This window comes from Cyanistes caeruleus, chromosome 1 (assembly GCF_971803275.1).
Source record: "Cyanistes caeruleus chromosome 1, bCyaCae1.hap1.1, whole genome shotgun sequence".
In the NCBI taxonomy this organism is placed as follows: domain Eukaryota; kingdom Metazoa; phylum Chordata; class Aves; order Passeriformes; family Paridae; genus Cyanistes; species Cyanistes caeruleus.
Window position 1 is genome coordinate 43927070 of NC_141701.1, and position 9053 is coordinate 43936122.

Consider the following 9053-nt stretch of genomic DNA (forward strand, 5'->3'; position numbering starts at 1 on the left):
AACTAAAACATGAATTTCAGTTGAGCATGCAGAAAGATCTTAATTGCCTGAGTGCATGTTGGTCTCGTATCATACTTTTCTATTTATCTATTTTCTGTAAAGTGAAAGATTTTACCTTTGTTTCTGATCAGTGCCAGCACTTTGAGTGCTCTCAGCCCTCAAGGAGGGCTCAAAGCCCTTCTGGCTCTTTGGAAAGACACAGAAGTGAGGGAAGAGAATGGATGCTTAAAGATGGCTATCAGGTGAAGATATCCTTCCTGGGAGATAAATGTAAATTATATTTGTGTGTGGGTATGTCTATATAAATAAAAACACACGGTAAAGCTGTATTCTCTGTTGTGAAAGAATAGCTTTATTTTAGCTTTCCTTTAGAACTTTAAAAATAAATGCAGAAAGGAAGTGGGAAATCAGTGTGAGTTTCTTTCAGTCCTTGGGAACCTACCCTGATCACCTCATTTCAGAAATAGAGTGTGACCTCTCGGTAACATCTGCCAGCTCACTTGGCACTCAGGGTTGTGTTGGATCAGAGGCCATAGGCCTGTGTATGTTCAGTTTGTAAATGTTCCTTAACCTGGTCCTGCTCCATGGAGGGCAAGGTTTCCTGCATTCCAATTCTTCCTGCAGGACAGAGCCTCAGAGGGGCAATCAGCTGCAGGCTGATGGCTCGCTGCATGCAAGCTGAAAGCTAATTTGGGCTGATGAGCTTTGACTCCTTACATCAGTTCTTTGGAAGAAACACAGGGTGTGTTGATCACCTCTCCTCTGGACACTGTTGCCTCATTGTCAGGTTAAAATGCTGGCTCTGGGATCCAGGGAATTACAGGAAAACTGTGGATTCGCTGCAGGCTACTATCTATTGGGCTAAAAGTTTGAAGGCATTACTTCTTAGTCTCTCAAAATATTAGGCAAAGAATGGAAATTTGGAATTTGCTCTCGTAAAATCCCATGATCTTTAAATGATTCTCTAGAGCCACACTGTATGAGTTTAATGCTCCTGAGTTTAGTAGAAAGGTCAATATAATTATATAAATAAATAAATAAAAATATTAAAATTACAAAAAATAATTAATAAATGGAGACAGCCCATCTACTCTGGCAACTGGGCAGAGGGGAGCGGGATCTGCCTCTCATCAGACACAGAAGAACAGCAAGTGGGACCTGAGAATCTGCAATATTCAACACTTTTTGAAAGGACTGAGCTGTGGAAAGCAAACTTGGGTTTTTTTTCTCTCTCTTGTACCTCAACTACCAAGTTGTTGATCTGGGGATATGCTCAGAGACACGAGGTCTCAGGTGCAACACAGCACTGGAGCACATCTTCCCCTGCAGAAACACCAAGGAGCTGTGAATGTGAGATCCTAAGAAAGGTTATATGAGTCTGGGGGAGCAGGCACTGGACAGAATGAATTTCATACCAAGAGCTTTTGTCCTTTTGCTTAAGATGCTGCTTCTCCAGTTGAGAGGTACTTCTGGCTTGCATAAGAAGAATTGCTGTCAGAGCTGACCAAAGGAGGTTCCTTTTGAATTAAATGAGAAACACTTATTTTAAACAGAAAAAATATCTTTTTTTTCCATTAAAATATAATGTTCTGACTAACTGCTATGCAAACAGGGGTTTCTGTAACAGAAAAAATTGAGGCTTAAAAGAGGGTATTATGTGACTGGACTTGTAAAACTTCTGGGCTGTATGCAGGGACTATTATGGCATTGGAGAACATTTGGCCAGCCTTTAGTATATATCTTCCCAAACTGAAAAGTGTTGGTGCTTGCAGAGGAATGTTGGAATGAATGGGGGGGAATCATCAACACACATCATGATATGGTAGGTGTGCCGTCTCTTGGAAATGTGTAACACCTGAGACAATTTGTGTTTCAGAGGATTGCTCAAAGCTGAATGATGCTGGCACTTTCTGTGTTATCTAATGTTGAAGAGTGAGTTTTTTTGCCTTTTGCCTATCAGATTTAAATACAGGAATGCTGTAAATAAGTATTAGGGCTGTCAGGAACAGTTCTTGTTGGTAGCAATCAGGATTCATGCGTGGCACATATGCTTTCTGGCATCTTTCAAACCCCAATAGAAAATTCGTGCTGATAGCCAAGATATTTCATGACTGAAATATGCTATTTTTCTTCAAACATCCAGCCTTCTGTCAGACATAGAACCTTTATACAACTGGGATTCAATAAACAGCTGCAGGCTGTGATCCTGACTCACAGGAAGAAAAGTCACTTTGTGTTGTTTTTCCTTGGCCACATGGGCAGTAGAGGCTCTGGATTGATGATGTCAGTGTTCCATGGCAGTTGGACCAAGATTTTTTGCCTACATGTTCAGCCTGGAAGGTGCTTCTGAGATTTGAAGATTGCTTCTGAGCAAGAGGATTCCCTGGTAAAACAGATGCTTGATGCTGATCCTGTGGGTCTTTTATTTTCTCATTTCTTGGTTCAAGTAAAGGATTGGGCTGTGGAGGGGAATAGGCATTATGCTGCCCAGCCTTCTGAATCAAGTGGGAGGGGTGAAGGTTTTTTCCTTCTCATTCATTTCCATGTGAACTGCTCAGGATTGAAGAAATCTACTTACTATCATCTACCAAGCCTGAGGGAAACCACAGACCAGGCAATCCTAAATTACAATGTGTCTTCTCCTGCTTCCAAAGAGGAGTGATACAGCTCCTTGGCTGGCATTATAGTTGAGCTGGAAGATCATGACCAGTACCTAAGGCGAAAGCAATTTAAGTTCTCTTTCATAAAAACAATTTCAGAGTTATGGTCTCATATCCTTCAGGAATGAGGAATCCATTTTGAAGACCTCCCTCTTCACATTGCTGGGTATTCTCTTTTTCTGGTTAATGGTTGTTTATTCCCCTTTTCTGCTCGGTTTCTTTCCCCCAAGGAGTCATTCTAAACACTCTTAAGAATTTGGAGCCATAAAAAATTCCTGGAAAATACTCTAGGTTTTTTCCTTTGTTCTGAAGCAATATCTAACAACTATGCAAAATTTTGAACAGAACTGTGGTATTAAAACAATTTTAGAATCCCTTTTGCATGAGTCAAAAAATCATGTCTCACCACGTAGTTCTGCAACTTTTGATATCTATCTACTTTCTGTTTGTGCACTGAAGAAATGTATTTTTCATGATTCGTATTCCTAAGAAAACTTTCCCCTTTCCTTCAAGCTTGACCAGTAGGTTTGTTTGGAACAGTAATATTTCCTGAAGGTTGTACATAAATATTGACTTTAAACTCTTCTGACCCAGACTCAGGGTCCCAGTCTGAGAAACATGCAGCTGTTCCTAGCTGCTAGGAAATTGTGTCACGTTTTCTAATGTAAGGTGCTTCCAAAGTGTTTATAGATATGTATATCTTACTCCTGCCTACTTAGAAAAACAACACCTACAAGGCTGCCCTCCACCACTTTCATTTTTCAAGGAAGAAGTTGAAACAATACTGAGGAGATATTTCCCTTTCATTATCCATTGCCAGTTTATCACTGGCAACTGGGATGGTTATGGAAATAAGCAGCACTTAAGAAGAAATAATTTGGATCCATTCTGAGCTAATTCTAATCTGAAAGGACTAAAATCCTTCCACTTGTCTGTCAAAAGTTCATCTGTATCAGGGAGCAGGGAGTGAGGGGCAGTGTCAGTGTGTAAAGTAGCAGCCAGCACATGAGTGCTCGACCTTTGTGGTGTCAGTGTCAAAGCACTTGCTTACAGAAAGGGTCTTTTTGGTTAGAGTTGGCAAGCATGGCTTGTTTTGGAGCCCATCCTTCCAGGATCATGTTTGCTCTGCGTTAGTGTGTTTTCCCCTTCAGTCATCACCCCCTTTCTCCTTGTTTGTTTTCTAGCTGGTCTGCTGTACTTGATCACATCGCTTTGGCAGTCTAGGATGTAAATCCGAAGTGAATGCCACTTCTTCCTCACAAGACAGAGACTGGCCCCAAGACATCAGAGAAGAGATTCCCTCATCTATTTCAGACCTTAATTTATAAGAAATGGTTTTTCACCTCCTGTGAGGATGTACATGGTCATGTGCATATCAGAGTGAGGTGTAGCTGGGCGTTGTAAGCTGTGAAGTGCAAGAGATAAAAGATATTTTCATGAGGAAAGCAGTGCTTGTGTTATTAACTGGTGGCTTGGAGGACATTTTCAGGCTAGGTATCTTTTTTCATTTGGCAATTAAATTCCACTAGCAGCTGTATTTGTATAGAAATCTTAGCTGAGAATGTTCCATTAGTAATAGACCGACAGGTCTCTCAAAGTGCTGTCTGTGACTCTTAGAGGATGCTGTGACAGTAGCAGAATAACTTCAGAAGAGCCTGAAGCACAGACAGAAAATGAGAAATTCCTGGTGTATTTATCCTGCTTACAATAAAAGGGGAAATTGAAGCAATAGGTTCCTGCAGGGATAACAAGGCATCATATTTCCACCTCTTTCTTATTGTTACCTCTGGCATTTAGTCCTTTTCTCAGAACTGACTTCCCCTCACTGAACTTCCTGGCCTCAAGGAGGTTCCTATGGCAGCACCTGACACTGAACTTCATTACTAAATTCTTGTTGAGGGGGAAAACTGCCTTCTCTCAGCTTTTCCTACAGGCCACAAACCCTACTCTTACTTTGATGTAGGGTTCCATTAAATCTACAGTGTGGAAGTAAATTGTATTTCAGGTCACTCATCATCTGGTTTTGTTTTGGCAAGGATTCTCAAAACCAAAGAAAGGTTCTTAAATAGGACTTTTGCTTAAAATCAAAATGATGAAAATAGCTGCTTCCCAAAGGCATTGTAGCAAACAACTAAATGGAAAATAGAAAATTTGAGTGTCCTTTTCCACATTATAAATGAGACATGAAATAGAGTACTTGAGAACATTTAGAAATTTATATAAAATATGGAGTCTCGTTACTCTTTCAGATATAGAAACAAGCAGAACAAAAGCATAAATACTCTAGCAATTACAATGGATAAATTGTAAGACTTGGTAAGAATATTCAGTTAACTAAAGAAACCAGAACTGTTTGAGGGAAGTGTTTTCTCATTTCCTGGGAGTCTCCTTTCCCATCTTCTCCTGGTCAAAACTACAGTATGAATCCAGTGAATAAGACCAGAAGTGATAACCAACCAAAACAGAGGTACTTTGGCTGTTCTGAGGACTACCTGTCATGCTGCCCTGCCATGCTCAGCTCTGCACCTTTGGGTCCACATTAGTCTCTGTTCTTGCATTCTGCTTTTATTTTCAGAATTTCTGAGAGAATTGCTATTGAAAATGAAGGTAATGTGACATGTTACGTAGAAATAAGGGAAATAAAGCTGAAGAATGCTTTTATGAGGAGATGTTAGAAGCTAAGGGCAGTGATGAGATGTTCTCAAGGTACCCAAATCCCTTTCCAGTACTTCACTTCCCTTGCTGTCAGCACTGCTGTCAGAGTGAGCGTGATACCCTCTTGGAATGTCTGAAAACACCAGTTTGAAATTAAATTCAGCACATTCTTTATAACCTTTTAACTTTTTATACCTTTTTAAAAGCAGATATAGAATTTTTATGTGGCCAGAATTTTTACATTCATTTTTCTTTGTTTGTTTTTAAACCTCATTTATATAATCCACTCGGACATGTTGACTCTAATGTGCAAAATTAATTACTGTACTTAGCTGTAAATCTATTATAAATTTCTGCAGAAGGGAAAGTTCTTGGAAACTGCTTAGGTGGCAGGTTTCTGGAGATTTAGCAGCTTGGGAATTCGAGATTAAAATGGCTTTACTGGTCCTGAGAAAGCAAAATTTTAGATAAAAATTTACTGTAAAAGAATAAGAAGAAATATTTACAGAGCTCAGAAGAATGAGGTTTTCAAAACACTGCAAATAAGAACAACTGGAAGTGACTGCTCAGGCCAAAATGTTGTTTAATGGACGTTTTCTGAGTTTATCTTTATCAACAAGGATGCAATTTTATTTACTTGATCTTCAAGATTCCTATGTCTGTTTTTATTTTCTAATTTTGATATCACACAGAAGGCTGACACAGTTACCATTTTTACACAAGATCTGGTACTGGAAATATGACAGAGGGGAGCTGAGTAGAGTAGTAGAATTAGAGTTTCCATAACAGAAAGAATTAAATAAGCTGCAACAACCTTGAAGTGATTTTCATTTAGAGTGGCAAGTGAAAACTGGGAAAAAGCAGATCAATGTCCTGTCACTATCTTTGCTACTGTCTCTTGAGGGCACATGCTGCAGCACTGGCCACCAGGAAAGTGCTAAAGCTGAGGCTTTTCATATGAAGCCTGATTTCTCCTGCATTTGTTTAATGAATGGAACAAATATTGGTAAAATTAAAGTGTCATGAATATTATTAGTCTTATGCATGAAGCTTAAAATTCTCCCTGAATGAATTCCTGGTGAATGAACACGTAGCCTCTTTGGTTTCACTGGAGGTGTCCTGGATGACAGAAACTGAGAAGACTTTATGTAGAACCAAGTGATGGGCTACAGTGAGAATGAGCAGCTTATAGGAAGCTGCAGGGAAGATGGCAAGCTGAATTTAGATACTCTATCTTATTACACTGAAAGAAAAATGCAGCTAAAAGGTCACTAAATAAAGCTGAAGAATGCTTTTAGTGTTGGTACCCAGCAGTGAGTCAAAATACAGTGCTGTGTGAACTGTGAGCTTTAGCTGTTTGCTGAGGTGTCTTAAATTCTCCATGTACCTTTTCACATATCCCACGTTTCCCTCAAGTCAAACATGCAAAGCTGTGCTGCCACTTCACTCTGAGCTGCTGTCAATGGAGAAGAGCCAGCTGCAGGTCACAGTGATCAAGCAAGAAACAAGAGATTTCCCTTTCAAATTAAAAAACAAAAACTCGATGGAGATAAAGAGAAAGTGAGAAATGACCAACAATGGAAATGTATTATCTCAAACAAGGGCCTGATATATTTATATCTGGAAGATTCTTCTGGGCTTCCACCATCATATTTTTGTGTAGTTTCCATTTGCCAAGAATATCTTTGGATGATCTCTGATACTGGTTAAGACAGTACATCTGTGATAGGATTAAAAACCCAAATAATAAAAGGATTGGCCTTTTCTTTTTTTCCTTTTTTTTTGTGACTGTGGTAGAAGAAAGTTACACCTGAGGTCATTGCCCTTAAATTAAATTATGTGATATATCAAGCCCTGTATGTGGGAGATTTTACATATCTGCTCTAGCAGCTTGACATAGTTTGACATACTTGACATACTTGACTTTTTTTCACATGTCAGTGTCCTCACTTTGCTCCTGCACTCATATGCATGGCAATGAGGTCTCAGGGGGCTGTCCCCATAGCAGGAAAGCAAGTGGTAACAGTGGCATTTTTTTGAGTTGTGCCACTGTGAATTTCAGATCAACATGAAGACAGCTGGCAGAAGCTCTTTTTCATTACTTTAACTCTATTCACAATATATTTTTCTAGGAAAAGCTGAGCAAAATCCCTCTTGCCTTGACTTTGTACTAGCACCTGTAGTTGTGTTCAAAGCTGACACATAGGATACCTGAAATACAGGCTCTCCTAAGTTTAATAACCCTCTTCCTGAAACTTGAGAGAGTTCAGTTTGTTGTAGTTTAAGGGGACATTAAGTAACACCGAAGTTTTATATTCTTAGCTTAAATCAGAAAACTACTTGGGTTCTTAGAATGAGACTTTTGCAGTTCTGACTAAGCCCAGAAATATGACTATAGAAGCTCTTGCTTGGAGGCTGCCTATGCTTTGAGGTTCCATGAAAATATCTGTAAGTATAAAGGTTTCCCAAGTTTCTGCAGCTTTCTTTAATCTGTCTTGCCCTGTACATTAAGTGGCTATCACTTTCCTAAAATATATTATCACACCCTAGCATTCAAGTTAAGCCCACTTTAATCTATTTGTTTATTAGCAACTGAATATTTTTTGCTAAAAAAGAACAATGAAACACAGATAACATTATGATTAATCTACTTCCCATGTTAAAAGCTCTGTCTGCAGTGTTCTTTTCTGTGCTGTTTTAGAATGACAATGGCAAGACCTTTAAAAAATGTAATGGGAGCTGTGTAGTGCAATTGGTGCTTGTGAATTTACAAGGCTGGGTAACTAATATTACTTTTATTATTATATAGTTCCACAAAAACCAATTTTAATACAAATAGAGGACATGATTGTTCTCATGTGACCTCTTCACTGATGCAGGGGTTTGACAGCTTCTGGAGAAAACGTGCTCTGAGCATAATAGATAATACAGATAAATATTATGAATGTGAGCAGAGATGTAGAAAATTGCCTCTTCTCCTGGAATTCCTTGGGATTAAACTGTTTCAGAAACAGAGTTTTGTTCTCCCTAGACATTTCAAGATATCTCATCAAACATTTGTCCAAGTATCATCTCCGGATTGTCTGCAGCACATTCAATTTAAATCATGAGGGCTTTGGTCTGGGGGATTGAGTTCAGTTTTTGTACTGATTCAGACTTTGAATATGACCTTGAACAAAACTCCTGATATTCAGCTTGTATTTCTTTGTGTATGTAATCTGAGATACCTCTGAAGAACCTGATTTAAACCACTGATGAATCATTTGGCTGAAAAGGAAAAGACTGAATAATTCACATCTGTCTCCTAATATTGTTTATTGGAGAAACCCATTTTGTTAATTTTTGGAATGCAATGATTTCCAGAGAAAAAAACCCTGACCTGCACATCATGGAGGTTAATTTGTCTTATTTTTTTACAATGCATGTGACTTTTTAAACCCTGTAATATATATTTTTGGAATGGAAGGTCTCACATTGCTCTGGAACTGGAAGTATTATACATGCATTGGTACAGGCAGTATTGAAAGCTGTGGCTACTTATAGGTGGGAAAATCTACAAGCACAGAAGAAAACATAGTGTAAATCAAATTTGATAAAGGTTACTCTCCACAGAAGACCCTCAACCTAGGATAGAAGGTGCTAAATCTCAGTAACTCATTGCAATGAATACCATTTTAATCCCTTTCATCCCAGTGCAGGAATAATAGTATCAGTTGTTCTTATCTGTAGCCTTTCAGA

General features: G+C 38.8%; 1 long non-coding RNA gene across 1 annotated transcript; it reads left to right on the forward strand.

The window, feature by feature from the left end:
- Window positions 1-735: 735 nt before the first annotated feature.
- Window positions 736-7388, forward strand: LOC147655466 (uncharacterized). The gene is made up of 2 exons (XR_015286907.1): window positions 736-2413; window positions 3845-7388. It is a non-coding gene; the product is annotated as an uncharacterized LOC147655466 (long non-coding RNA).
- The last annotated feature ends 1665 nt before the right edge of the window (window positions 7389-9053 follow it).